Below are 7162 nucleotides of genomic sequence, written 5' to 3'. Positions count from 1 at the left end.
CTTGACAAAAATTAAGAAATTAGAAGTGCTACTCTAATGAACATGTGAATGATAGGAAAGCAAAATAACCCTATTAGTGATAAGGAGAATAATTTAATGGTCTGGATGGAAGACCAAACCAGTGACAACATTTTTTTAAACCAAGGCTTAATCCAGAGCAAGGTCCTGTAGATGGAGAAAAAGCCATACTAGTAAAATAATTTAAGGAGGTTTGTCCTGAATCAAATTTGAGGACCATGACCCAGAGCCACACCCAAGAAGCTTAGAGCCTGTGAAGTTGAAGTGTGGGGTTACAGTTTGGTTTTATACATTTTAGTGAGACAGGGATTAGAGGTGAAGTCATAAATCAATACATGGAAAATATATATTGGTTTGGTCAAAAATATGGGACATCTAGAAGCTGGGAGCTTGCTGAGATGTGAGTTTAAAGATAGCTGAAAATTGGATGACAGAACTAAACTCTGTCCAAAAGACCAGAAGTCAGTGAAAAGGAATGGTTAAGATAAAGAGTCTGTTAATTAGGGAGGAGGGGCAAGATGGCTGACTCAAGCCAGCCTTCAACAGAAGCTCCTCTCCAGAGGGAAGGATAATATCCAGAAAGAACCCAACAATGCTGAAGACTGGGAGCCCAGCCAAGAGAGAAGAGTGATAACTGCAGGTAATCTCTGCTGAGGCAAGGGGCAACTCCAAGAAAGCAAACTTCAGCTAAGACTTCAAACCTGAGTCACAGATCCACTAGGATTGGAAAAGGACCAGCTGAATACAAGACAGAGCCACAGAGCCACCTAACCCCACCACACCAAGCAGATTTCCTCAGCCTCAGACTGTAATACTATACGAGTCCTTTGCAAAGCTGTAGGGGAAAAATCTGCAGTCACCACTCCCAAATCCTTGACAAAAGGGCTGGTTAAACACAACTCCAGGAGCTTACAATCCAATTTCACCTTACCTGCCCATCTAGCCAACTGGTGAAAAACAATCATGATAAGGAATCAGTGGAAAAACTCTGGCAACATGAATAATCAGAGTAGATCAATTTCCCCAAGGAACAGTATGGCAGACACAGCACAGGATCCCATTCATAAACAAATAGATGAGATGTCAGAAATCAAGTTCAGAATTTGGATAGCAAATAAGATCAACAGAATGCCGGTAAAGATGGAATTAGAATTTCAAGGAGTAATTCAAAAGATGTCTCAAGAATTCAATGAATTCAAGGACAAAAATCAAAGATTTTGACACATTGAGGCAAGAACTTGCAGCCCTCAAAGATCTAAGAAATACAGTAGAATCCCTCAGTAACAGAATGGAGCAGGCAGAAGAAAGGATCTCTGACATTGAAGACAAAGATTTTCAATGATCCCAAATGCTCTAAGAGGAAGAGAAGTGGAGATCAAAAAATGGATAAGTCTTTCAGAGAGCTCTGGAATAATTCAAAGAGATCTAATATTCATCACCAGGAATACCTGAAGGCGATGAGGTTGCTTCAAAGAATACAGATGCTCTACTTCACAAAATAATCTAAGAGAATTTGCCAGACATGCTAAGAAATTATGAAAGTCAGATAGCAGACAGTTTCAGAACACCAGCATGACTCAACCCAAATAAAAAATCTCAAAGACACATTATAATTAGCTTCACCAAAGTTAATATGAAGGAGAAAATTCTGCGAGCAGCCAGATGTAAGAAAACCATAACCTACAAGGGGAAGAATATTAGAATGACTGCATATCTGTCTGCTGAAACCTTTCAAGCTAGAAGAGAATGGTCATTGACCTTAAATCTCCTTAAACAACATCACTTTCAACCCAGGATTCTGTATCCAGTTAAACTGAGTTTCATTTATGATGGAGAAATTAAATACTTTAATAATACGCACATGTTGAAGAAATTTGCCATAACTAAACCAGCTCTCCAGGATATTCTCAGACCTATCTTCCATAATGACCAGAGCACAGAAATAAACTCACTCAGAAACTTTTGATCAAATTCCAACTTCCACAGTGGTGAAAGGATTAAAAATGTCCACTGGACTTTCGAAAAACTCGATACCCAAAATTTTACCAGGCTTATCAATATTCTCAACCAATGTGAATGGCTTAAATTGTCCTTTAAAGAGGCACAGACTGGCTGACTGGATACAAAAACTCAGGCCAGATATCTGTTGCATACAAGAATCTCATCTTACATTAAAAGATAAATATAGACTCAGGGTGAAGGGATAGTCATCTATATTCTAGGCAAATGGAAAGGAGAAAAGGGCAAGTGTTGGAATTTTATTTGCAGATACAATAGGCTTTAAACCAACAAAAGTAAGTAAGGATAAGGATGGTAATTTCATATTTGTTAAGGGTAATACTCAATATGATGAGATTTCAATTATTAATATTTATGCACCCAACCAGAATGTGTCTCAATTTATAAAAGACACTCTAACAGGGATGAGCAACTTGATTTCCTCCAGATCCATAGTAGTCAGAGATTTTAACAATCCTTTGGCAATGTTGGATAGATCTTCCAATAAGAAGCTAAGCAAATAAATTTTAGATTTAAACTTAACTGTTCAACATTTGGATTTAATAGACATCTACAGAACATTTCATCCCTACAATGAAATATGAATACACATTGTTCTTATCAGCCCATGGAACATACTCCAAAATTGACCACATCTTAGATCACAATTCTAACCTTGGCAAATTCAAAAAAATAGAAATTATTCCTTGCATCTTCTCAGAACATCATGGAATAAAAGTTGAACTCAGTAACAACAGGAATTTGCATACTCATACAAAAACATGGAAGCTAAATAACCTTATGCTGAATGATAGCTGGGTCAGAGATGAGATCAAGAAGGAAATTACCAGATTTTTGGAATAAAATGATCATGAATACATGAACTATCAGAACTTCTGCGATATCGCAAAGGCAGTCCTAAGAGGGAAATTTATAGTACTGCAAGCCTTCCTCAAGAAAACAGAAAGAGAGGAAATTAATAACTTAATGGAACATCTCAAGCAACTGGAAAAGGAAGAACATTCCAACCCCAAACTCAGCAGAAGAAAAGAAATAACCAAAATGAGAGCAGAATTAAATGAAATTGAAAACAAAAGGATTATACAACAGATCAATAAATCAAAATTTGGCTTTTTTAGAAGTTCAAAAAAATAGATAAAAGAGTAAAATTTCTAATTTCATCATTCAGAAATGGTAAAGACAAAATAACAACAGACCCCCTCAGAAATTCAAAACCTTAATGAATATTACAAGAAACTTTATGCTCAGAAATATGAAAATCTGAAGGAAAATAACCGATACTTGGAAGCATGCCACCTTCCAAAACTTAGCCAGAATTAGGTGGAAATGTTGAACAGGCCTATATCAAGTTCTAAAATAGCATTAACCATACAAAATATTCATAAAAAGAAAAGCCCAGGACCAGATGGCTTCATGTCAGAATTCTACCAAACCTTTAAAGAGGAACTAGTACCTATATTACTCAACTTTTCCAAAATATAGAAAAAGAAGGAATACTTCCCAACAAATTCTATGAAGCAAACATTGCCTTGATCCCCAATTGTTTTGCAATTTGCAAAAAGGCTTTCAACATGTACAAAATCATACCTATATCTATACTGCAAAAAGTTTTGTAATTGTTTTATTGAAAAGAGAAGAGATATTTGTAAAAGCCCTAAACTATTTTTTCTAATGTTTTTGTCAATGACTCTATGATATTCTTATTTCTTAGGCTATAAATAATTGGATTTAAAAAAGGAATTATAACAGTGTAAAACAGAGAGTCCATCATATCTTCATCATCAACTTGTGGCGATCGAGGGCGCACATACGTGAAGAGCAGAGGGCCATAGTACAATGACACAGAGAGGAGATGAGCCCCACAGGTGGAGAAGGCTTTCCTTATGCCTTTGAGGGACTGTTTTTTAAAGACTATAAAGAGAACAAATGTATAAGAGACAAGAACTGTTCCAAGAGTGAATACCTGAATTGAACCTGAGAAAATAAAAATCATTAGGTAGTTAATAGAAGGATCAGTGCAGGAAATTTTACACAATGGGATGATATCACAGTAGAAGTGATGTATTATGTTGGAGTGACAGAAAGTTAATCTGAATAAAAAACTCACATGAATTACGGCATGAAGAAAGCCACCGACAAAGGACAAGACTAATAGCCGGGTGCACAGTGTGTTGTTCATAATCACTGGGTAGAGTAAAGGTTTGCATATGGCTACATAGCGATCATATGCCATTGTTGCCAGGAGAAAACATTCTGTGGTTCCAGTAATTGCTAAAGAAAAAAACTGTATCTTGCACTCAGAGAACGATATCATCTGACTCTCCACTAAGAAGCTGACCAGCATGTTAGGAGTCACTGTAGATGATAACCAAGTGTCCATGAAGGCTAAATTCCCGAGGAAAAAGTACATGGGGATGTGAAGGTGAGGGTCATTCCAGATGAGAGCAATCAGACCAAGGTTCCCGGTGACAGTGACGAGATATATCACCAAGAATATAAGGAACAGGGGGATTTTCCACTCTGGTTGGTGTGTAAGTCCTGTGAGAACAAACTCTGTCAGCAATGTTGCATTTTCCTTTTCCATGTCCTTGTGTGGTGTCCTCTAAAATGAAATGCAGTAAATAAACATAAATATAAATATTCACTGAATAATTACTATAAATTGAATTTAGGAGAAAGGAGTTGAAATAAAACCAAACTTTTATCAGGTTGCCTGTTATTCATTACATTTAAACTGACGGAAACTAAAGAAAGGAAAGCACAATGAGTCTCCATTCAAAACATGTGCAGGATTTAACAGATTCAGATAAAGGAGCGGCATCCTGACCATGTGCTAAATTTGTGGGGTGGTAAAGGTGGTAAAAATAAAATCATGTTTCCAAGGCATGATTTCAATGAAGTCAAAAGACTTTTAATTTCTTTTCAAATTATTGAAAGAAAAGAAATTAAAAGGATCAAGATTAATAAAAGAAGTAAGTGCCATATTAAGGATCCTCAACATTAATTCTCAAGCAATAGTCATGCACTGAAAACTTTTCAAATTGTGAGTGGCATGGTGAAGTCTTTTTTAAATCGAATATTCGATGTGTAGAAAACACACTGCAAGTAAGGTCAACTGGAGTCACGAGCACTAATTATGAAGCTGCTACTGTGTTCCAGGAGTTCCCCAGAGATGAAACATCTCAACTGTCTGAGGATCTTGTGAGAAATACAGATTACGAGGTCACAGTGTAGAGATGCACACAGCAGTGCAAGAATGAGGCCCAGGAATCTTCATGTTGAAAACGCCCCACAAAGGACACGAGTGAACGTGAATTGATTAGACTGAGAGTAGCAGGGCTTTGGAAGTGATGAGAACAAAGAGATAGACGAGAAACACAGAGTCACCAGGACTGGTGGCATATTGGTTGTGGAGGGGATGATTAGTGAAGGAGAGTGACTGGGTAGATCATTAAATATTAAGAACAAAAACTTACTTGCATTGGCAAAATAGAGAAGGAGGGTCCTCTGAGTATTTATATGACATGTACTTAGTAGCACAAGTCTATTAAGTATTAATAAAAACGTTTTTGGAGTCGTGGGAGTAGTTACAGCGTAAGTATCCAGACGAAGTATCCATTGGAGAATTTACAAAAGAAAGGGAAGAAGAGGAAGATGGACACTTGAGGAGCTTATGTCAGAGAGGTGAAAACATCAGAACAGCAGTCCTGGCTTTTGTGTGGTTTTCCTTTCCATGGTTTCAGTAACCTGTGACCAACTGTAGTCCAAAAATGTCACATACTATAAGATATTTTGAGACACAGAAGGAAAGGTCACATAGAGATAACTTTTATTACACTACATTGTTACAATTGTTGGATTTTATTATTAGTTATTGTTGTTGGTCTCTTACTGTGACCAATTTATAAATTAAATTTTATGACAGGTAGTATGTAAAAGAAAAGCACAGAGTAGAAGAGATAGGGTTCAGTACTGCTTGACATTTCATGTATTCCCTGGGGGCCATGGAAGGCATGCCCTGCCAATAAGGGGGGGCTACTGCATATGTCATTGATGAGAAGACAACACCTGATCCCCTTTTCTACCACATGATGCTTGGAGGTGAGCAGAGACTACCATCCTGTTTGTTGACCTCTCTGCCAACAAAGTTGGAAAGACATTTTCCCATCAACCTTGTCCCTTGAGTAAGGGCACTTGATCTATGTTTCCTGTCAGAGTTCTCCAATAGGGAGAGAAACAGAGAGACAGTTACAAGGTCAGAAGACTTGGTGGCAAAAACAGCAGGGCAGCAGTAAGCATCCTGCATCCATCACAATGACAGTGACACTGTCAGGGCATCTGAATTTAGCAGGAGCAGCAGCAGCTTTCACTGAGCTAATGCTGAACGTGCTTCTTGGTGGTGACTACATGTCTTGCTTCTTCTTTTTTTTTTTTTTTTTTGCAGTTTTTGGCAGGGCTGGGTTTGAACCTGCCACGCCCAGCATATGGGGCCAGCCCCCTTCTCCTTTGAGCCACAGGTGCTGCCTCCTTTGCTTCCTTTTTTTACTGCCCATTTTTCTAGCTCATTCTTCAAACCTTAGCAACTTTTCTGTGGGAGGGAAAATACCCATTCAATCCTTTCATTTCCTATTGCAACTGAGGCCATGCCTCAAACAACTGAATGACTAGAAAGAGACCAGGAAAAGATACCATGCAGAGTGGTCAGAGAAGCAGGAGGGATGTGGAAAAGCTGAGTTCAAGAAGGAGAAAGTGAGGGACAAGCCACGTGCCAAAATGAATGCTGTGGTAGAACAAGGAGTGAACAGAGATCATAATATAATTCAGGAAATGTTTAGAGCCTTTAAGGGAGCGGTTTCCATTTTGATACATAGTTCTTATCACAAATCAGAGAATAATGAGAATTCAGTGGGTAACAAGTGACTCAATGCTAAAGGAAACAAAATGGAGCACTCTAAGAAATGAGCAGCACAGTCGACAAGTGTCTGCTCCACAGACAGTTTTAAGTTTTTCTACAGAATGTTTGAGAAAAGTTTTGAAGGAGACAAGAGAGGAAGGTATGGAGAGGAGAAAGGGGACAGAGCTGGAAAGAGCAACTTGGGTGGGTGAAAAGAGAACAAAGAGGAAG

General features: G+C 38.0%; 1 pseudogene; it reads right to left on the bottom strand.

The window, feature by feature from the left end:
* Window positions 1-3691: 3691 nt before the first annotated feature.
* Window positions 3692-4666, bottom strand: LOC100957492 (annotated as a pseudogene).
* Window positions 4667-7162: the final 2496 nt, after the last annotated feature.

This window comes from Otolemur garnettii, unplaced genomic scaffold, assembly GCF_000181295.1.
Source record: "Otolemur garnettii isolate 467f Iridium unplaced genomic scaffold, OtoGar3 scaffold00009, whole genome shotgun sequence".
NCBI lineage: Eukaryota > Metazoa > Chordata > Mammalia > Primates > Galagidae > Otolemur > Otolemur garnettii.
The sequence above is the reverse complement of the archived record's forward strand: the minus strand, read 5'-3'. Positions and strand labels throughout refer to the sequence as shown.